The following is a 23,034-nucleotide window of genomic DNA, read 5'->3' on the forward strand; positions in this document are numbered from 1 at the left end:
GCAGTGGGCTTGGGTGAGGGTCAGGGTCTTCTCCAGATATGTGTTCTTATATTAGGGTTTCTAAGAACCCCTGGATGTCCAGGAAGCGGGGGGTAGGGTGGGTGGAGGAGCAACCTCTCAGGCCTTATTACTCTGCAAATTGCTCTAAACTGCAAAAGGCCTGGACCCCCAGAAAGACACTCCCCAGTATTGCCTTCACCAAGGCTCCTCAGTCTCTCTGTTTGCTTGGGCCTCATGTGTGAGGTCTGCAGAGGGAACCTCTTCTTCCCTGCTGCTGACACCTGACAAAGCAGCCAGCTGTCCAGTTTGTCTGGGACCAGTGGGTTTCTAGGGTATGAAACTGTGAGCTTCAGAACCAGGCTGGCCCTGGGCATGAGCTGAGTCTCTATTCCGCCACCTCCTGTCGGTCTCATACTGAGAGTTTCACTCACTTCCTCCTGGAGTCCTAGAAGCTCGTATTATTGTTATTGTCTCATTTCACAGATGAAAAGAGCAGAGGCTTAGATGAAAAAGGATTTGTGAGGGACACAGACGCTCAGTGGTAGAGCTAATTTTTCCAACCTAGATCTAAGTATATCAGAGGGATATGGTTGACCTAGAACTGGTCAGTGGCCCCAAAAATCTCAGCTTTTGGAGAGAGCAGACAGAGGTCAGAGCAACAGTGGGTGATTCTGAGTCAACATCAAAGCCCTTCTCTGTGTGCAAAATGTCTCCACCTTTTCCATGAAGGTACAGCACCAGCCCCACTCCTAAGCACCAGCTGCCACTCCTGGGAAATGAGGCCCCAAGAGAGAAGTGACTAAGACTTGTAATTGCACTTGCCTGTAGTAGAGGTGAATGAGTTCAAAACCCAAGAGAAGCAGAGCTCACATAAAGAGAAGATGCAGAGAGAGGAAGAGAATGAGTCAGAACACACAGCTGACTTTATTTCATTTCTATGTCTAGCCATGTCTGAAATGGACTTGGGCTTTTAAGTGATTAGACCAATAAATTCCCTCTTGCTTAAGCCAGTTTGAATTGAGTATCTGTCATAATAAAAAAAAAAAAGGCTAAGTAACTTATACCAGTTCCTGTGTCCCTCCCTCAGAGATCCAGGGATATGTGTAATTCATTCATTCAACAAACATGTATCAGCATGCACTACATAACAGTTTTTATGCATTACATAACAGGCACAGAAGAGACATAATGACAAAGAAGACACACTGGGACATCAAAGGACTTGCACCAGTTGGGAAGGTGGTGAGAAAATAAGTGAATATTAATGAAGAATGACAAAATCTACAGAGACAGAAAGGCAGGCTACGTACCAGGGAGAGAGACTTTGAGCCATTCTCAAGCAGACAGACAGGGGCAGTGAACAGACTTGCCAAGAGATGGAAACAGTGGTCTGCCTGGGAGAGGATCCGCAGTGAGCTGAGGGGGCGGAAAGCGGTGAGAGAGGCAGAGGGGCCTGAGATGGGGTCCCGGTGGAGTCCAGGATGGGTGGGCACCTGCTCTGTGTCAGTTCTGGGGGTACCTGAGCATTTCCCACCTATGGAAGACACGGCCTCTCTTGGCGCAGCAGGAGGGTGGGGGCCAGAAGCCCACAGGTAGCAGCTGGAAGAGGCTGAGACACGAGTGAGCAACTCTAAATGGGGTGGGGAGGCTGACAAATCTATACAAATCTATCTTGCCTGGGTCTTTCAAGTGGAAGTGGGTGATGAGTGATGGGAAATGCATCCCCGGTGGGCTTGGGAGGATGGGGAAGGGCAGGGAGTCAGGAATAGCCAGCCAGCTCTGCAGAAAGAGAGGTCCTCGGCAGCCCTATGCAGCATACATCCCACTGTCTGCCACATCGGCTGTCTTCCTTAATGCTGGTCCTAAAACAAGAATGTGGGTGCAAGAGGTTTGTCTGGTGGGTGATCCCAGCATAGTGATGATAAGGGATGGGAGAGAAGGCCATAGAAGAAGCCAGTGCAGGGTGTCCTCATGGGTAGGGCCCCTGCAGTTCAGCCCTGGCGACAGGCTCAGCAACAGGGGTGCAGAAGGGGGGCTCTGGCCCTCACGGATCAGGGTTGCTCTTGAGCTTTCCACTCCTGTGGTTCCAACTTGTTCTGCACCCCAACACATAGAGCTAAGCATGGCGCAGTGCACCACAGAATGCCCTTGCATGAGGCACCTCCAGGCCTTGTCTGTTGATGACCCCCAGGCAAGCCGAAGTTGGGGCAGTGTCAAGAGCAACTGCCTTCACCACCTGCCAGCTGCATGATTTTAGCCTCTCTGTGTCTTGATTTTCTTGCCTGAAAAATGGGACTGACAATATATGTCCTGCAAGGGAACTGCAAGGATGTAAATTGCTTAACACAGGGCCTAGGAGGCAACTCCAAAAACGACAAGTTTTTGGTTTTTAGGGATCATGAATCTGCATGGCTGGATGGAAGGAGGGAAGGCGGGCAGCAGCGGAGGGCACAGGTAGAACAGGAAGAGTCTGCCTCTCCGCACAGTTGGTGAGAGGTGAGAGCCAAGGTGCGGCTGGGGGCTGCCAGGGAGAGGGTGGGCAGACGGAGACTGGGGTCATGATGGTGCCCATGGGGCTCACCAAGTCCTTATCCAGACAAAGCATTCATTTATTCACTCATGCAGAGCATCTCCACAACTTCACTGCCCCAAGCCCTCTTCGGGGAGGTGGACTTCAGCCTGCAAAGAGCACTTGGTGCAGGCAAGGAGGTAATACTTGAGCAGAAATAATGACAAGTTAGGTGATAGTCATTGGAACAGCCATCAAAAATAGACATGAAGTAGTGACGGGGCTGAGGGGAAGAAGTGAGGCCTCTGGGCAGAGAGGTCTGGCTTTAAGGGAGAGACAAAGACGTGAGAGTGAAATCAGGGCCAGGCCAGCCGAGGCACATGTGGCATTCTGGTCGAGGGCCAGCAGGTGAGAACTGAGGTTCTATAACTCAGACCTCACTGTGTAACTGTCTTTGGAATCAGAGTTGTCTCGGCTTGAACAATTCAAGGTGATATTCGAATTTTAAAGTTTGATGCACCTGCTGTAGGTAGAACTGGAGGTCAGCCCCTCACATCTCCAAATGCCAGCAGTGCCACTGGCACAGATGACACAGGCCTGTTGGGTGTATTGGGTTGGACTCCCAGAAGTAGACTGGAGCAAATGGCTTATTCAGAAACTGCTCCCAGGGAAGATGGGAGGTGTGGGGGACAGAATACATAAGGAAAAAAACCAAGAAAGTTGAAAGTGAAGGCTAGTCATTGCTGCCTAACAAATCAGCCCAGACTTAGCAGCTGACACCGGCCTCTATGACTTCAATTCTGCCCAAGAAGGGACTAATCTGGGAATGGTCTACTTGAGTGAAGCCATCAAGAGGATAGCCAGGGGCTGGGGATTTAGGTCAGCGGCATAAGCACCTGCCTTGCAAGCAGGCAGTCGTGAGTTCAATCCCCGGTACCAATAAAAAGGAAAAAGACAAAAAAAAAAAAAAAAAGAGGATAGCCAGGAGGGCAGTCATCTCAAGGCTTAACTCAGGGAGGATGCACTTCTAAACTCGCTCTCACAAATGTGGGCAGGCCTCAGATCCTCACTAGCTACTGGCTGAAGACACCACTTCTCCGCCACAGAGACCTCCTCATGGGATTACTCACATGGCAGCTAGTTCCCCCTACAATGAGAGCAGTGAGTCCCTGAGACAGAAGCCATGGGCTCTTTATAACTTAATTTTGGAATTAACATCACAACATAGCCTACCCTTAGAGAAAGAATCTTGTACAAGGTGTAACTGCCAGGAGGCCGTTATCTCAGGGTCTGGCCTCAGCCAGATCCGATGAACAGCTCCAGAGTGTAATTTCCACCTTGAAGTTTACCCAGCATCAAGGTGATGGAGCTGAGCTTCTGCACTCCTGCAGTCAAGCCTCAAGTGGGCTTCCATCCCTACATTTGGGATCTGAGGATGCAGAGGGCAGCTCCAGGAACTGAAGTATGGGCCTCTGAAGGTCACAGATGTGGACCCTTGGGAGCCAAGCACATAGAAGGGGAAGGATGTGAAACCAGACCCAAGAAGATCTACATGGAGTATCAACAGTGTTCCCGAAAAGAAGTCATTTGAAAGAATTCCCTGACATTAAGAATGCCTGTACTCGGCGCCTGCCTTACAAGCAGGCAGTCGTGAGTTCGATCCCTGGTACCGATAAAAAAGAAAAAGACAAAAAAAAAAAATGCCTGTACTCTAACCACCATCCGTACTCCTAGGAATTTCTCCTACAGAGACAGCCTGAAATAGTCATCAGGAGAAGCTTCTCGGGTAAATCCAATCATACTCTGGATTATTAGATGGTTGTTAAAAGAACTAATAGAAAAACTCTCTCAGATATACATTAAGTGAAAAGAGTGGGGTATAAAAGATTGACCATGTTAGAGGGAAAGGAAATTTTGTACATACCTGTATTTGCAAAGGGATAGGAATTCTCAGGCAAGAATAAACAAGAAATTCATTATTAGTGAGGTAGGAGTTGAGAATCTATGGAGTAGGAGGTTTCTTATTTTTGTCTTTAGTAGTAATTGACCAATGGTGTGCATGTACTAGTAATTTGTAATAGTTTTAAGCTAGTTTTCAAACAAAACAGACTGCATGTGGAAACCCAAAAGTCCCTGGAAGTCATACATAGTTTTGTGATTCTTCCAGTCACCTGACCTCACAGTTCTGAGGATTCAGCAGAAGAGGTTTCAGACCTGCCCAGAATTGTCCATAGGAAAACTGGTTCAGTTAAGTAAGATAGTATTGCTTAATCTGTTTCTGATTCATGTCTTATAATTTATTCTGAAAATTAGTTTGTCATATTTCATTTTAAAATTTTTAAAAGCCACTGACTGAAACCCACTAAAGATCTGGTTTTGACAGCTATGTAAATTACCAGGTTATCCTTCCAGAAACATTCCAGAACTCTAAGAAGCAAATCCAACCCCGACTTACACCTGCTGAAAGCTCTCCAGGCCCCACATCACCTTCCCATGAACAATCATGAGCATTCACTGACTAGGTAGCAACTATGGCCCCAGCCCCAAGCTTCATGCCTGACAAGAGGTTCATAAAATCCCTAGAAAGTGGAGATCGTCTAAACCATTTCAATGACGAAGAAACAGTCACAAAGAGGTGAACTCATCCTCTAAGTTCATACAATCAGGATCTGGTTGAGACCAAATTTGAAATTCAATTTGTCTGCAGAGGCTGTATATGGATTTAAAAGGCACAGTTAGGACTGGACAGGTCAGTGGCATGAAGTCACAAAGTATCTAAAGGCCAAGTCTAAGGATCGTGGATGCTAGGAAGGTTCTTGTCCTCTCTGTTGAGGGTGACCTCATGAATCACCATCAAGACCTACATGGTCAGGGCTGGAGATTTAGCTCAGCAGCATAAGTTCCTGCCTGGCAAGCACAAGGTCATGAGTTCAATCTCCAGTACAAAAAAAAAAAAAAAAAACCTACATGAATTTTCCATCCAAAAAGTATTTTCTGGTTTTCCAGTCCATGAGCATTCAGGCATCCATCCATTCATTCAACAAACTCATGTAATTGAAACTGGAGGCCTACATGGCTCCAGGAGCTCTTAGTGAAACCAAGTGAAATTCAGAGACCCATGTCTTGGGCTAAAGAAAGCTCAGTGGGTTGTGGGAAACCAAAGGAAATATCTAAACAACCTGTAGGTGCACTCAAGGTCAAAGACGAATTCCCAAGGTGGCCCACCCTAGCTGAGCTCTGTAGGTAGCCCATAATAAGGGAAAAGGAGAGAAGGTGGAGAAGAAAAGCATTCCAAGTAAAGGAAACAGTGTATGCAAAGGCCCATAGGAGACTAAAGAGAAGGCTTTGACTGAAATGTCTACCATCAATTCCCCAGGTCTTCCAGCACACAGTAGGTGTATCCTAAGCATTAGATGAATCAACAGAGTATGGTACTTTCATGGAACCATGGGAATTGGGGGCACCTGGATGCCAGCCTACAAGGAGAGATCATGCAGAAGCTGGCAAGTTCTGTAAGGGTCCTACTGGGAAAGACCTCGGCGTCATCTTAAAGATGTTGAGCACCAGAGAGTCTCGCAGAGGTTTTAATTTGGGAGGAAGAGGGAGATGTTTGGCTGCACTGGTTTCTGAGCACAGTGCAGAAAAGGAATAGGAGACAAGGCTGGAGGTGAGGAGATCGATGAAGATGCTGGTACCATAATTCAGACCAGCGAAGATGATTTAGAATCCCATCTTCTCACCAGCTGTCACACTGCCTCCTTGCTCACATAGGATTACTAAGACCCTTGAGCCTTCTCCAGTCCAGTTCTGTCCATCTCGTTGCCTCTAATCAGCACACAGGAGATACAGATATTAGTTCTCTAGATCCAGGGCGTATACTACTACAAATGTGACCAGATTTCACTTCTGTCCAAGTGAATCTTAGGTCTTTTCTATACCTTATTATTTATCTGATTGCCCAAGGTATATGTGTGTATCAGTCATTGTCCAGTCAGAGAAACAGAAACCACACTAGATATTTTGTGTAGAAAGGGATCTATATGTGAAATTTATTACAAAGGTGCTGGGAGGACAGAGAGATAAAGGGAAAAGAGGGTGACGCCCTGTTAGCAAGAAGCCACTACCTTTGCAGGTTAGGTCAACAGGCCAGCACTCACTGCTGTGCTGCTGCAGGTTCCCCTCCTGCTATCGGGCCACTCCCATGGCCAGAACCTCAGAGTCTGCTGGCACCCACTGAAATTGTCCTCTGCCAGAGCCTCCCTCTGGCAGGACCCACTGACCCCAATGGACAAAGTCACCTAGGATACCCAGTTCCAGCAGTAACAGGGGAATGGGGGGAGGCAAGATGGGTGTGTGGGCTGGCGGCAATCGCTGGTCCATCATGTCTCTTTAGTCAACACACAAAATAAGAGAAGCCCCACTGAAAACACAGACCAGAAGTGGATGACTTTAAGGCCACTGTAGCACCAAGATGGAAGCCAAAAGCCCACATTTGGGATGGATAAGCGCTTAGAACCAGGGTCTTTTGAAATTTAAGGAACACCAAGCCTCTTCCCAGAGGTGGCAACTCCACATGTCCTAGGGAGCAGCTACTGAGGCCACAGTCAACATCACTGGCCCCTCGTCTCCCAGGGCACCCCACAACCCCTCTTGACTCAGAAATTGATTTGTGTCAGGGCCTTAATTTATAAAGGTGACAGTGACAACACACAGAGGCTTATGTCATTGAAAGAATGAATTACTTACGGTTCCCAAAAGAAGAGGGTGTGCTGTGCCACACAGCTACTCAGGGAAACGCTGGGTGATCCTCAGGTAAAGCAAAGTGGAGCAAAGAGCTGGGGATCGGGCACGTGAATGACCGCAGAGGCCTGGGGCTCTCTGGTTGTTGATACAGTACTTGGCCCTGCTTTGATTTAGGGCAGGGACACAGTGGCTTGGAACTTGTGTGCAGGGCAGATGGAAATAAGGTTGTCTACTAGTTTGGCCTAGTAAGTAATGGATACCAAATAGAGTCTAAGAAAACAGGCAGAAACCAGTAGAAAATGACTGGTCAAGACTTATTGTTCTCATATACACCCATTTTACAGATAGGAAAGAGAGAAGACTTTCCCAGAGTTTTCACAAAGACTTTGAGGTGAGACGGTCTCAGGACACCTCTTGTGTCCCAGCTCCTGCCCTTCCCTGACTCTGCTGGAGAGGGTGTTAAGTGTTGGGGATTATCTGCAAGGCCACAATAATTTCTGCCCTGTCTTCCCCATGCCAGCTTCTAGTCCTGTCAGCTTTCCTGCCCCCAGACTCACCAAGCCCTGCTGTGCAGCAGATTGGAATCTTGCCGCTCCAATGGTGGGTTCGGAAACCATCCTGCAAATGCTTTTTGCCTAGCAGCAGCTCAGCATGGTAGAAAAAGCACAGGCAAGATGAATGTACTAGAACTGCGTGTACACACACGGCTCCACCCAAGGCGTGTGCATACAGACAAGCAAGCTGCAGTGTGACATGCAGCGAGCCCAGCCAGGTTCATCAGTCCACCCCATCCACCTCTCAGATTCCCCGGGAATCACGCACAGGCACTGTGCGTTCCCAGCACGTTCTGACCCCTTGGCCTCAGCTCCAGTGTCCCTCTGCAGCACAGGCCATCCCCTCCAGGTCCTCTCTGCAGGAGCAAGGAACACACGGCATTGCCTGGTTTGTGAGAACACGTCCTGGCAGGCCTGTCTCCCCAGCGGCTGCCACCTTGTCTAGGGCAGGCAGGACTATGTCTGTCTTATTTCAACTACTTCTTCAGTACCTCAAATACATAAAGTTCACTTCATGAACAAGTGCTGAACGAAGCAATGAATGAGGCTCAAAGAGGAATTCCTGGCCACGCCCTCCAGCGCTGTAAGTGCTGGATAGATGGTGAATATTTCCCCTCCCGTCTTCCCCAGAGTGCAGGAACCAGAAAGGGTTCAGCCAGGCTAGGGGACTCTGCTCCACCCCACCGTGGCCCCTTTCCCTCTGGTGAAACGAGGGCCCGCGGGTCCTCCCCGGGACACCTGCCCACGGAAAGCATCCTCCCCGTGGAAAAGGAAGAACGATCCTCTAGTCTCTCCCCTGCCAACCCCTCACCCCGGGCCCCACGCCCGCCCGCACCGCAGGCGGAGGGGGGAGAAGGAGGCCCCGCTCCGGCGCCCGCCGCCTCCACCAGGCGCCGCTGCAATATTCAGCCCGACCTCAATTAGCCCGGTGCCTACGCGCGCCAATTACCGCGTCAATCACTGGGCTCCGGCGGCGGCAGAGGGGAGGGGAGGGGAGAGGAGGGGGGAGGCCAGGGCCAGGCAGGAGCAGCGCCGCCCGCCCTGGACTGGCTGAAACCGGTCCGGACTGGGGGGGGGGGGCGCTGCCGCTGAGATCCCCTTCATCCCATGGCCCACCTTCGAGCTCCGGGACCCCCCATAACTCTTCTGGACTCCTCCCAGCCAGACAAGCGGAGGTGCGCCCCACAAAATCCCCCACCCAGCCACCTGCAGGCCGCACCGTGCTCAGTTTAAGTGAGGGTCTCGATTTGCTTCTGCGCTAGATGGTGAGCTGTGTGAAAGAGCTGGTGTCTCTCCCACCTAGGCACTGAATAGAGGGTGCATAGGTTCATAAATCAAGGAGCATATCTGCTATAATGAGTATCAAAAGCATACAGCTGTATTGGCAAAAGAGACAGCTGTAAGGATAAAGGATCAGGCGATGTGTCCCGAATTACAGAGGGCTGGCACAGTTAGTGCTCAACGCAGGCCGTTGTCACCTCCGTCCTTTATTGAAATGGCATCTGATAGTACCGTCTCTGCCAGGCCCTGGGCTGGATGGACCTGGCCATAAGGCCGGCTTAACACGCATAGGAACTCAACGGTCTGCTAGTTTTGACTAGATTGTTAAAGTTTGTCTTCTCTACATGATGCTTTATTTTTCAAGCCCTAACACATTTTTTATGTTGAAAAATATGAGGCAGAGGAAGAAAGGCAGAGAAGAAAGACAGTTGCGTAAGAGCACTAAGTAAGGAGATGAAACAGTCCCCGCCCCTGTCCTTCTAAAAAATTTTTAAAATTTTGATTGCACTACATAATGATTACACTCATTGTGGAGAATTGGTCCACGTATGTAATACATCTCAGTTCTTTTTGTCTCCTTTCCCTCCACACCCCCCTTTTAAAACAATTGTTTTTGCCACCATCAGATTCATTTATTTAAGTCTTTATCAAACTAGTTATGATAAATACAGATTTACAGCCAGGCAGGCCAAATAACATAAAAAATACTAAATGAAGGTACATTTTTAAAGACATTGAACAGTATTTAAAATAGTACTTAAAATAGTATTTAATCATACTTGGTTATACTAACATTTTTCTCTTTTTTCTCTATTGTCTGTCTTTTATTTTGTACTTTATTAGGCTTCTTACATAGGAGAAACCATGTGATATTAAAGCTTATGTCTCCAATTTATTTTATTTCATATTATAGTCTCGAGGCATATCCATTTTCCTACAAACGACTTGATTTTATCCTTCTTTATGGCAGAATAGCACTCCTCTGTGTTTAAATACCACATTTTCTTTATCTAGTCATCCACTGATAGACACACAGATTGCTTTCAAGACCTATATTTGCTATATTGCATCTCCCAAGAGATGCTCAGACCTCTGGCTCCCATTTGCTAATGGGAGGGATGGGATGTTTGATTCTCAGCCCACGCACCAATAAGCACATGGCTGCTTACCAGGGAGGCGAGTGGGCTGCTTTCTTTCCCAGTGCCCTAAGTTCCAACACGGAGCAGATCTCAGGAGATGCTGGCTGGTTCTCCTCCTGGGTGCCCGCCACTTGCTGAAGCCACGGCTGCTTACCAGGGAGGCACATATGGCTTTTTACAATAAAAAATAGAGATGCTCTCAGAAGTACTTAGGTACAAAGGTGATATCCACTGTTTTCTGCTCATTTGCACTTTGTGCTATTTCTACAAGTGTTACTTTTGTGACAAGAAAGAAATAATGGTTTTTTCAAAATATACAATTCACCTATGAGTTGGAGACGTAATAATGTGTGAAAGAAGCCAAGTAAAAGTTCATGCAATGTGACTCCATCCATATAAGGTTCAAGGATAAGCAAACTGTGTCAATGGTGCCGGAGGTCAGAAGAGTGGTTACCCTGGAGGGACACGGAGTGGAAAGGTACATTCATAAGAAATCATGAGCTGTACACGCAGAGCTGCAACTTGCTCTGGTTGGCTTTGTATCACTCTAACATATACAAACTAAGATCATCAATTTATGAAGAAAAAAAGGTTTATTTTGGCTCACAGTTTTGGTGATTCCAGTCCAAGACCAGGCAGATGAGTTGCTCTCAGTCCTCTGGTGGGGCAGCGGTACCTCATGGCAGAACAAAGCTGCTCACTTCCTGTCCAGGACATGAGAGAAAATCAAGAGAAAGGTCCCATACTCCTATTCAAGGGCGTACCTCAGTGACCCAAAGTCTTTGACTAGGCCTCTTCTTTTAAGTTTCCATCACCTCCCAATAATACCATGGGCCTTTGTAACACATGCGACCTTCAGGGACACTCTAGATCCAAAATATAGCAATGTTATACCTCAATAAAAAATTTTGATACAAAACTCATAGGTATTTATATCTCTGGGTACATTTTTGCTCTATCATCCTGCTTACCTAGACTCTTAGCCCTCTTAAATTTTATGTGAGGAATAAGTCTTCTCTTTGATGATATTGAGATGCAGTAACTTTAAAAATCAATTTCAATTAAATATTAAAATAGAGAAAAGACCATGGAGCCCCCCAGTCGCCTCCTATCACCACCTTTGCTAAGCCTTTCTCTTGTGGGAATTGGGGGCTCCTGATAGTCTCACTGCACCTGTGGTACTGAGTCCACAGAAATCAGAGTCTGGTAAATCCATTGGAGCTGCTTCCTCTTGGAACAAAGAACAGCCTGGATTTTGGAAAAGAAAAACCTTGCTTTCCTAGCGAAAGTGGCTTCTGGTATTAATGGGCAGAACCTTCTTGTGGATTGATCCCCCTTTTCACAGGACTAATTATAGATTTATTAATATTTATGGGCGCCTCGTCACAGCCGATAGCTCTTGTTTGAGGACATTAAGCCTTATCTCACTACCTCCAGGAAGGGGCATTTGAAGCCAGCTCTAATTGGGTGACCTGCAATCAAGATAGAAGGGAAAAAATGACAATAGCTCGCCTGTTGCCATATATTAAAATACAGTCCGCCCAGCTTAATGATTATCTTTAGAATTAATAATCTTGCTGGTCCAGGCTTGGGCCCTAATAGCAGGAAATCGTATTAAATACTTTGCTAAGAGCAATCAGCTTTTTGATAAGGCTAATGGCCCTGGCCCTGCCTATTTCTCATAGCTGAGCTGTTTTCCTGGCCCAGCAGAAGGCCATTCCGTGCATATCACTTGTCACCTAAAGTCAGCATCACCTGGCGCTGTCTCCTGATGAGACTCCTGCTGCCTCTCTCATTCCCATCTAATCCATCTTGGGTGCCACAATAAGGTCAATCTTTAAAAGATGCAATTCTGTCCCTGCCATGGCTCTACTCTACAGTCTTTGCTGGCTCCCCATTACCAACTCAAAAATTCAGCCCCAACTGTTCCATATTTTGTTTCCTTCAAAGACCCAAATCTTTAGCCACACTGAATAATTTCTGTTTCTGGGACACAACCACAGCATCAGAGAAAAAACATGACAGATTCAAGAACTGGATATATCTGTACCAGATCCCAGCACTACAACTTTCTAGTCATTCAAACTCGTACAAAATGCACAAATGCTTTGAGCCTGTTTCCTTACCTACAAAATGTAGATAGTAATTTGTCTGCTTATCATGACTTGGAATGATTGCATATGATCCTTTAGGCAAAAGGCCTTCCCAGGGCCTGGCATAGCTCTAGCATAGTGCACAGTCAATGCCTCTGCTGCCTTCCCCTAACTCTGAAAGGGAACATCACCCTCCCTGGAGTATAGAGGGTGTGCAGCTTCAGAGTTCATATTAAACTAATGCAAGCACAGACTTGGGGGATCTTGGGCAGGTGTCTTAATATCTCTAAGGCTTTAGTTTCATCACTCATAAAAAGGAGAAATAATTCCTACTACCTACTGCTGTGATGAGCTTTAAATGAGATAATACAGGCAAAACCCAGTACCTGGCACAGAATAAATGTCCAATAAAAATTAATCCAACTACTGTTGCATCACCAGGCATCAAACCCTCAGAAGTCTGCCCCAGTAACTAACCTTTTTTGTTTGACTCTGTCTTGGAATGTTTGTACTTGCCATGAGTTATTTGGGTGTGTCTGTCCCTCCCCTGTGCTCACCAAAGCCTGGGCTCTGGTGCTTGGAGACTGACTTGTGCCACTCTCTCCCAAGGCCGTGGGTGCCTGGCATGAAGTCTGATACATAACAGATGCTTTAATATAGTCTCAGTGTGACAATAATCATAGGTGTTAAGTAGGAAATGCTCATTCTGTGCCAAGCACTGTGGTCTGTGCTATATAGCAATTAATTCTCACAGCGCTAATTTTAATATTCACAGCAATTAGGAAGGAATTCACTCCCTATGGCAATAAATAGCAATCCATTCTTAGAAACAAGTCCCTGGGGTGGGCTCTGTTAGTATTCCCATTTTATGGAGCAAGAAGCTGAGGTGTGAGAACGTGCAGTGACTTGCTCAGGCTCACACAGTTAGAAAGTAAAGAGGGCTCAAACGACACCTTCGGCCACCAGCAATAGGGAGCTGGAGCTGGCAGTATTTCTCTGAGCTTGTCTGAGGCAGCCCAGCAGCTAGAGCTGGGACTTTCTTTCCCCAAGATGGAGACCAGCACTTGCTCTGTCCCCACTCTGAGTCAGGACCTCTCCAATGTTATCTCCTTAAATTGACTGCTGCTGTTCTCGTGTTATAAGGATAACAACCGAGGCTCATAGAGGGGAAGTGACTTTTCCAAGGTCACACAGCAGAGAACTACAAGAGTTGGGATATGAACCCAGGTCCAGGGGTCTGCAGTCTTTACAGGACTGATGGGCTCAGTCGAAAGGATGTTTTGCCGCACTGGATGCCTGTCTGTCCTGACCTGTGTTCGTTCCCCTTTCTGGGACCTTGGCACAAGGCCGCATGGTCATAGGGCCCTTATCTCGGAGGGTAAAAGAGCTCTGGGGCTCTCCAGCTCTCACTCCTCATCACCAGGTGGAGTCTTATTTTAACAACTACAGAGTTGCCTTCTTGGGATTCAGGCTGCCCTGCTCTGACCCTCTGTCCACTCATCTCCCTCCTAGAGCCTCAGAGATTGGGGTTAGGAGGCAGCGGCGTGCTTCCAGCTGAATTCTCCTTCCTAGCAACCGACATGTATAATAGAGGAGATGTGGGGATGGAGAAGCAGCAGGACAAGCTGTCTGAGAAGGGAGATAGTGAGCAGCTGCAGGCCGGGCAAGGGTGGATTCTCTGAGCAAGTGGAAAAGGAAGCCAAAGCCTTGCGGAAGAAACCAGGAAACAGGGTGGCCAAGCATCACGTGCTGCCTTTGGAAAGACTTGGAGTGGACACGTGTGGGCAGCATTGACCACAGTCAAGGCCAGTGAAACAAATCCATGGGATAGGAGAGGTCTGTGATGCCGGATTATGTACAGAAACTAGGGTCCCCTCTCCCATGTAGAGAGGTCAAGGAGAATGGCTGCCCACAATCTCCTCCCCACTCTCGTAGCTGTCACCAGGAGAGCTAGAAGGCAGTGCCGACAGGTGCTTGTGCGAGTGAGCCCCTGATTGCCGCTCCAGCTGCCTCTCATCAGAGAGAACACACATCTGAAACCAGACTGATGAGGCTATCTCCAGACAGGCATCAGCGGAGGGAAAGGGGACAGGCGACAGGCCATCATTACAACGTACACCCTGCCCATCTCCCAGGCGCCACCCAACAAGAGGCTCTTAATCATCAGAAAGCGCTGCAGGCCTTTCTCAGTTTCCTTGGCCTCGCCACACAAAGCACATGCACAAACACGCCTTGAGCGGACCTGAGAGCCACCTATGCTCTGTATGACAGGTGTACACCTCTGCATGAGCCCTATGCTGTGCAAAGCATGCACTAAATGTGTCCTCATTGGAGTATAAGCGTGTACAAACAATAGCACATGTATGTACACACTTATGTCAACTCTCAAATACAAAAGCACAAATGTACAAGATTCAGGCTTAACGCCTACACCCTCAGGAGCAATGAACACATGTGCCTCCATCCTTACAGATGTACATGCTGTATGTTGTACTGCCTGTTGTCTGGGTTCTCACAAAAGAGACATTGACCACAGAGTCAGGTGCAAGTGGCTTATGGGGGATCCTAAGAATCTCAAGGAGAAAAAAGATATGTTAATGAGTGAGATACCCTGAAGGGGCCCCTTTGGAGACTATGTGGCCCACACTTGACAATTATCCCACTGAAAGACAAGGAGATCAGGGTGTATCTCCAAACTCCTGTCCCTCAGTGGCTGAAAGCTGCTCCTGGCTATTAATTGCCCTGCTTTCTAGGCTGAGCACATCCAGGAGGCAGCCTGAGATGCAGCCACAGAGAACCGTTAGCACACACAGGACCTGTCCAAAGGGGTCAACAAAGAAGGCCAGCATTACGAGTGCATGCAGTAAGTATTCCCTACACACAGGCCCATGCACACAGTGCATATGCTTTCAAAACATATGTAAAAGGAGACTTGTGTAGATATACTATACTCATTGATTCCAAGAAGGACATTTCAAACATAGTAACATCCCTGAAATTGAGATATGCCTCATAATGAAAATTAACATTGATTTTGTTCTTTCTTGGATATAAAGTAATGTCATCACTGATAGCCTTAGATATAATGAAATATTATGTGATTGAAATATACAGTGTATACTTAAATTCTTTTTAAAAAATATTATAGTAAAAGGCTCATTGCTATCAATCTGCCTCAAAATACTCCCCCTCCCTTCACTTATTCCACTTTTCTTACTCTTTCCTGAAACAGTTCTGGAAGTCTTCTTTTATGATAGTCTTTACAAGGTGTGATAAAAAAAAAAAAATAATACCGTACAGCGAATGCTGCTGCCAAATGACATGCAGCTTGTGAAAGCCTTGCGGTATACGTACGTCTTCATCCAACTTACTCCCTGGATCTGGCACCTCGTGACTTCTGGATCTTCCCCAAAGTCAAAATCATGATGAAAGGTGAATATTTTGAATGATTCAGGAAATTGAAGCAGGCACAACAGCACAACTAAAGACGATCACGAGAAAACTTCCAGAATGGCTTCAGAAAGCAGCAAGAACGATGGGATGAGTGTGCTGGGAGAAGAACAGGATTTTGATGGGGAATTCATGGCAATGTGTCTTTTATTGTATTCCAAAGGTTCTTTTGGTTTTGTTTTTTATTATTATTATTATTATTTTGGTACTGGGTTTTGAACTCAGGGCCTTGTGCATGCTAGGCAAGTACTCTATCACTCAACTACATCCCAAGCCCCAGCTTTTAGTGTAATAAAATTTTTAATGTTCAAATTCACTGTAGATTTTTTATCTCCATATACAGGGAGAGAGAGAGAGAGAGAGAGAGAGAGAGAGAGAGAGAGAGAGAGAGAGAGAGAGAGAGATGTCTAGCGTATCTATCTCTGGATACAAGGGAAATAGCATGTAAAAGCTTGCTATGTAGTTTAGGCCAACCTCAAATTCACAGGTTTTCCTGCTTTAGTCTTCTGAGTGCTGTTATTACCAACATGTGTTACCACATCCAGCATGAAATTTATCCTTTTAAAATTTGCATTTAGTATTTTTAGCATATTCAAAAATTGCACAACTACCAACCATCATCTAATTTCAGAATATTTTCATCACCCCCAAAATAAATCCCTTACATTAACAGTCACACTGTACTCCCCCTCTTCCCAGTCCTAGGCAGCCGGTAAACCACTTCCTGTCCCCATGAATTTCCTTATTTTACATCTTTCCTATAAGTACAATCATATAATGTGCAGCCTTTTGTGTCTTCGTTCACTTAGCTTAATGGTTTCATTAATCCATTTGCAACATATAGCAATATGTTTCTTTGACTGGTTTAATAATACTCCATAATATGGATATGTATTTGGTTTGCCCATTAATTAGTGATGGTTGTTTGGTTGTTTCTGCCTTTTGCTGCTACAAAAAGCACTGATAGGAACACATATGAACAAGTTATATGTGAAAAATACGTTTTTGTTAGTCTTGGGTGAACAGTCAAAATTAGAATCACTGGAGCATGGGGTAACTCTATGTCTAACATTTTGAGAAACTCACAGACTATTTCCCAAGAGGCTGATCTGTTTACACTCCTATCAGTGATGTATGAGGCTTCCAACTTCTTTAAATCCTGAGCAGCCCAACTGTCCTTGTTACTGTTATTACACCCGCAGTAGTGGGTACAATGTGATATCTTTGTTTATCCATCTCATTTTTATTGTGTGGTTCATTCTGCTTGCTTTAAATTTATTTTGTTCTTATTTTCCTAATTTATACTTAAAAATGCTGTATTAACATGTTTGTGATACATAATAATGAATGCATTCATCATGAGGAACTGATAACTATACACATCACAGAGCTAGGCTGTGGCTCAGTGCTAGAGTATTTGCCTAGCAAGCTCAAGGTCCTGGGTTCAATTCCCCAGCACTCCTATACACATCACATCTCCCCCCTTTTTACTTCCCCTCTTCTCTCCTTTCCTAATTTTTTTATGGATTGAGATCATTCCTGATTTGAGATCATTCCTTTTTTAAAATATAGATATTTATAGCTGTAAATCTCCCTCGCCATTGCTTTCACAGCATCCTACAAGTCTTGTACTTTTGTTCTTCTGAAATATTTCCTGTGCTCTGGGTGAATGATTTGGGGATGACAATGTACAATGTATGTACCATCGTTACCCCCTGATTGATGTGGCTTGAAATTTTATTGTACTTTTTTTTCTTCTCCTTTTTTATTTCTTTTCACGTTTGAATAAAATGGATTTGAAAAAAAGGAAAAAGGCGGGGGGGGGGAGGAAAAAGAAAAAGAAGGAAAAAATCAAATAAAAACCTTACATAAATGTAAAGAAATACTTCCTAATTTTCCTTGCTATTTCTTCTTTGATTCATTGAGTACTTAGTAGTGTGGTGTTTGATTTCCACACATTTGTGAATTTCCCGATATTCTTTCATTATGACTCTCATTTCATTCCACGTAGCCAGAGAACATACTTTTAAAATTTAAATTGCTTTAAATTTATGAAACTCAATTTGTCTCACCCATCCTGGAAAGTGTTCTAGGTGTTCCTGAGATGAATGCTATTGTTGGGGACAGTGCTCTACGGATGTCTGCTGGGTCTCCAGTGTCTACAGTAGTGTTCACATATCTGTTTCTTTCTTGGTCCTCTGGAGAGCTGTTTCATCAATTGTGGGAGGTGTTCTTCACTTCAGTTATTGTAATTTCAACTTCAGAATTTCTACTCTTAAAATTTCTCTTCGTTGATATTTTCTGTTTGGTAGGACAGCATTCCCATATTTTCCTCTTATTTGTTAGACATCCCTTCCTTCAGTTCTTTGAACATATTTAAAACAACTGGCTTAAATTGCTTATGAAATCAGCCTAATATCTGGTCTTCTTTAGCGATAATTTTTATTGGCCTTGTTTCTCTGTGTATGAGTCATGTTTTCCTGTCTCTGTGCATGCTCTCTTAATTTTACTTAAAAATTATGCATTTCAAGTAATCTCACGTGGGAACTCCAGAACTCTGTGTCCCTTTCCCAGCCAGGGTTTTTTGTTGTTTCTCTTTGCTGTAGTTTGCCATTTGTTTGTGACTTTCCTGGCCTAGTTCTGTAACTTCTGTATTCTCTGCCATGTGTGTCCATTAAAATCTCTTATTTAGTGATCTTAGTGATCACCTAATGATTGAACAAATATTTTCTAAAATTCTTTGAAACGATAAATCTTACACATCTGGTTAGGAGCTCTATGTGCGCTGGGAGATTTAAACCTCTGCTTTCGTAGAAAGGCTTAGGTTAGCCAGAGGTGAAAGCTTTGGCCCTTTCATGTCTTTCCTACGCATGCATATGGATGTGGCCTTCTAGGCAACTGAGAAAGTCCCTCATTCATTTCTCAAATTTTTCCTTTAAGATTTTTGGTAAATTTCTACTGTTAACACTTTCTCTGGCAGCTGTGATGTTAAACAGTTGCCACTGGTTATTTTTGACAAATGTCCTTGGGGATGTTCACAGGGAGGGCTCTGATTCAGGTCCAATAAAGATAAATTGTGAAACAAAGCTTTTCACCAAGCTTCTAGACAGCTCAAATAATAACACTTCTCTAGGGATGGGGCTTCTGAAAAGCTCTAAACCTGTCCTGTCCCGGCTAGTGGCTACTAGGCTGCTGGTTAACATAGTTATGGTAACAAAGCTGTCAGTTTTTGTAATGCAGGAAAAAATTTCAGTGTCCAATACTCTCACAACACAGAACCTTTCCATGACCCTTGGTCATCAAGCACTATGAGGATTTCTCCCCACAGTTCTTTAGTGGACATCAGCTGGGTATCCTCTAATTTAATTCAGTTCTGACACTGTCTGCCTAGAGATACAAGGTTTTCACCTATATTTCCAATTGACTAGTTGCAAATAGAGGTTTCCACAAAACCTTGCTCAGGTTTGAATAATTTTCTACAGAGGCTCAGAGAACTCAAGCACTCATTCACACCTGTGCATTTGTTTAAAAAGATATTGGAAATGATTCTGATGGAAGAGATGCATAGAGTAATGGATAGGAAGAAGAGACAAAGAGCTTCTATGATTATTGTTAGTCTTCAATTTTCAGCATTTCAGAAAAGTATATTGAACATTTCCCCAGTGTCCTCATTGCTTTTACAGTAGAGACATCTTTACAAGTCCTTCCTCCACAGCCCAGAAGTCAGCCACCAGAACACAGCTTTTCTTTGCTTTTTTATTATGTGATTTTTGCTTTATTTTTATCATGCCATGTATTATCCATTCAAAAATTAATATAAACATAAAAACTAGCACACATGTGTATATACATAATCCAGGAGCCTACACGTATAAGTGGACACACCTGCCTGGGACACGCATTTATTCATCCTTGCTGTGGAGTAGCAGGCTCAGCTCCATGTTTCAGAATCTCCCTGTCCCCAGACATTGATGTTTGCAGTATGGGTACAGGTAGAGAGAGACGGGGTCAGAGAAGCAAGAGGAGACTGCAGAGCCTCTGGCAACAGTGATGGTGTGGCTTGGACTTCTCCATAGTTAACTTCCCCTCAGGACACCCTGTGTGCACAGGCCAGGCACATACATGGTCGGCACACAGCACATGTGTTTAGGCAGGCATGTACCTGGAATGTGCAGCTGAAGTTAAAGGAAGATGTGGTACTGATATCCCACAGGGCCTGGGGGACTGGACTGTGAAACATGGGAGACTCAGTGACTAGGACAAGTTTCTGGAAGGGACAACTGACGGAAGCCTAGCTTCTGGCCTGATGCCTCGGGCCCACCAGCTTCCTACTGTCAAGACGGACTCCTATGCCACATTCTGCTCTAAGACACCTTTTTCTGGCCGGTTGGGCAGCCTGGGTACCACTTTAGCAGCCTGACTTGTCATGGGCTCTTCCAGGTCACTTCCTTCTTAGGCAGCATCTGCGGCTGATAATGGCTGTATCTCAGCCTGAACCAACCGTTGGAGATAATCTCAACTTCCTCTCTGAGCCACCTGTGGTAGGAGCACCTGGACCTAGGCTGGCAGGATGCCGGGTAGTCTGTACTCGGCTGGGTCATCCACCGACTTCCAGCATCAAAGATTGCAAGTCTCCTCTGTCCAAAATGCATGACACAGGATTTCTAAAAAGGAAGTTTCTTTTTATTATAAATTTTTTTCAAGCTCTAAAGAATAACATAATAGGGGCTGGGGATTTAGCTCAGCAGCATAAGTGCCTGCCTTGCAAGCAGGCAGTCGTGAGTTCGATCCCCGGTAGTGGTAAAAACGAAAAAGACAAAAAAAAAAAAAAAGAATAACATAATAAAGACTCATGCACCCATCATTTGGTTTTAACTTATATTAAAATTATACTTGACCAGCTTCAGTTCTTATTGTTTATTTAGTTTTACATTTTATTTTGTCAGCAAGTGAATATACTCATCCACTCTGGAGTTGGCAAGTATTTCAGTTGTGTTTGCTATTGTGAACAGAGCTGTAATAGGCATTCTGTACACACACACACACACACACACACACACACACGCACACACGCACGTACGCACGCACGCACGCACACGCACACCAGGGTCTCCCCGTGGGAATTGACCTAGGCATGGAAGGAGTTGCAGAATATCCAGCTTGATGAGATCCTACTGAACTGTTTTCCAGTGCAGTTGTATCAATTTGCACTCTGCCAACAGCGTCTGAGAGGTCCCGGGGAGCTGCGTCCTCATTGCTGTGCAGTTGTGTCACCACTCAGGGTCAGGACACCCAGAAGCCACCCAAGGTCTGTCTGCAGCTCTTATTTCACTTGCTGACTCTGCAGGGTGCCTGATGAGAATAATCCTACTTAACATTTTTCTTTGGTACCAAGTCCTGTGCCGGGCACTGAAAACCCACAGCCACTTTCTTAGATGAGCTCCAGCAGTGCACGACTGAGCCAGATGTGCAAAAGTCCAGGCAACGTGGAGAGGGAGAGGCACACACCCAAATCACCCTGAGCACATAGGGACTCCAGGTGAGGAAACAAAACGGGTTAGGATGGAGCGGGAGGGTGTCTGTGTCTGGGGCCTCTGAGGAGGTTGCCGCAGAGCTGGGTTCTGAAGCTCTGAGGTAAGCAGCATGGGCTCTCAAGTTGGTCTACCTGCACAGGCACCTTGCTGTGGGGCCATGGGCAAATTGCTTGACTTCTCAAGCCCCTGAAGATTTCAGGAGATCTAGGGATGGGAATCCTTCTTAGCAGGGCTGTGAACGCCAAGTGAATAAAGCATAGAACCTGATAAGTGTGATATCACAGAGTGAGCTTATGGTTCTCACAATCTGTATGATCTAAAAATTTGCATAGAGAAAGAGATGGGGCAAATGTTTTGGACAGCGGTAACAACCTACCATGTGAACATAGAGAAAGGTAAACTACTGGGAGATGCTGGAGCTTAGAAAGCACTCAGAGAGAAGGTTGAGTTGGATAGGGCTTGGAAGGGCAGAAATTTGTGCCCAAGCCTGAGGGCAATAGGCAGCCATGGAAGGGCTGAGCAGGACAGTGGTCAGGTCAGACTGGGTGAAAGACTCTGCCAGTAGAGCCAGAGAAGAAAGGTTTAAAGGCTCAAGCTGGGACTCAAACCCTGGTCTTTCTATTCAAATGCTCCCACACATTCCAGCAGGATTTCAGAGCCTTTAGAAATCAGAACCCCACCTGTCTGTGACTGGCCAGGTCCCCGGTGGGCATCTCCCCATCTTGGATATGCATGTGGGTTGGGGTGGGAGCCATGCAGGAGTCCAACTTCTGGCCCATTTTTGGCTGGAGTTGGGGGGCAGCTTCCAGCTCTCTGGCCCTTCTGCTGTGCAGTTGGTCAAGTACTCTCCCCCTGAAATGCTGGAGCTCTCAGCTGGGTCCAAATCATACTGCCTTGATTCCGCATTCCCTCATGTAGCACAGATACCATGAATGGACCGGAAATTGAATGCAAAATCAAAATGCAGCAAATAAATGGATGCAAAAGTCATTTGGAGCCAATAATAAGAATCACCTCCATACTCAGCTGCAGAGAAAGTTCTGCGGAGGCTAAGCATGCCTGGCCCAGAAGGGAGGTCAGCTCTCAACCTGCCCCTGCTTTCCTATTTGCAGTGCTGCTCCACTGCCTCCACGGTGGGATGGTCTCCAAGGACACTCAGGGGACAGACAGGGAAACTAAGACTTGGAAAGAGAGCATTAGGGCCCTAGAGTCAGGCAGAGCTGGCCCTGGCTAGGCCTGCTGTCTAGCCCTGGTGACCTAGGGAGAATCACTTGACTCAAAGTTTCTTTATCAGACAAATCACACAGTCTTGTTCACTACTGCATCCTGGTGCCTCTGTTGTATCCGCTCACAGTCAGTGCTCAGTGCAGATCTGCTGACCTCGTGACTGGGGAGGACTACACCAGAAATCAAGAACTGCATCCTGCTTGGCATGTGACTGAGCCCAAGAGCCACAGTGGGCACCCATTCATCCACACAGGAATGGATTTAGTTTGAACATCAGCTTTCTCTTCCTCCCCAGGTGCCCTCACTCAAAAGCCCTGGCAGCACCCCCCCCCCAGCCTCCTCAGTCTGGGTTCCCCGGGGCTGGGGGGCTACACCTGGATGTGACAGGACAGTGTTGGACTAATATCCAACAGTTAACAGCACCACAGAGGCAGGCTCATAGAGCACAGTCTCATCAAATGTGTTTGTTGGTCCACTGTCAATCAGGGCTAGGAGAGACCCACA

This window comes from Cavia porcellus, unplaced genomic scaffold (genome assembly GCF_034190915.1).
Source record: "Cavia porcellus strain 051 isolate PalLab524CR breed Dunkin Hartley unplaced genomic scaffold, mCavPor4.1 scaffold_5, whole genome shotgun sequence".
Classification (NCBI taxonomy): domain Eukaryota; kingdom Metazoa; phylum Chordata; class Mammalia; order Rodentia; family Caviidae; genus Cavia; species Cavia porcellus.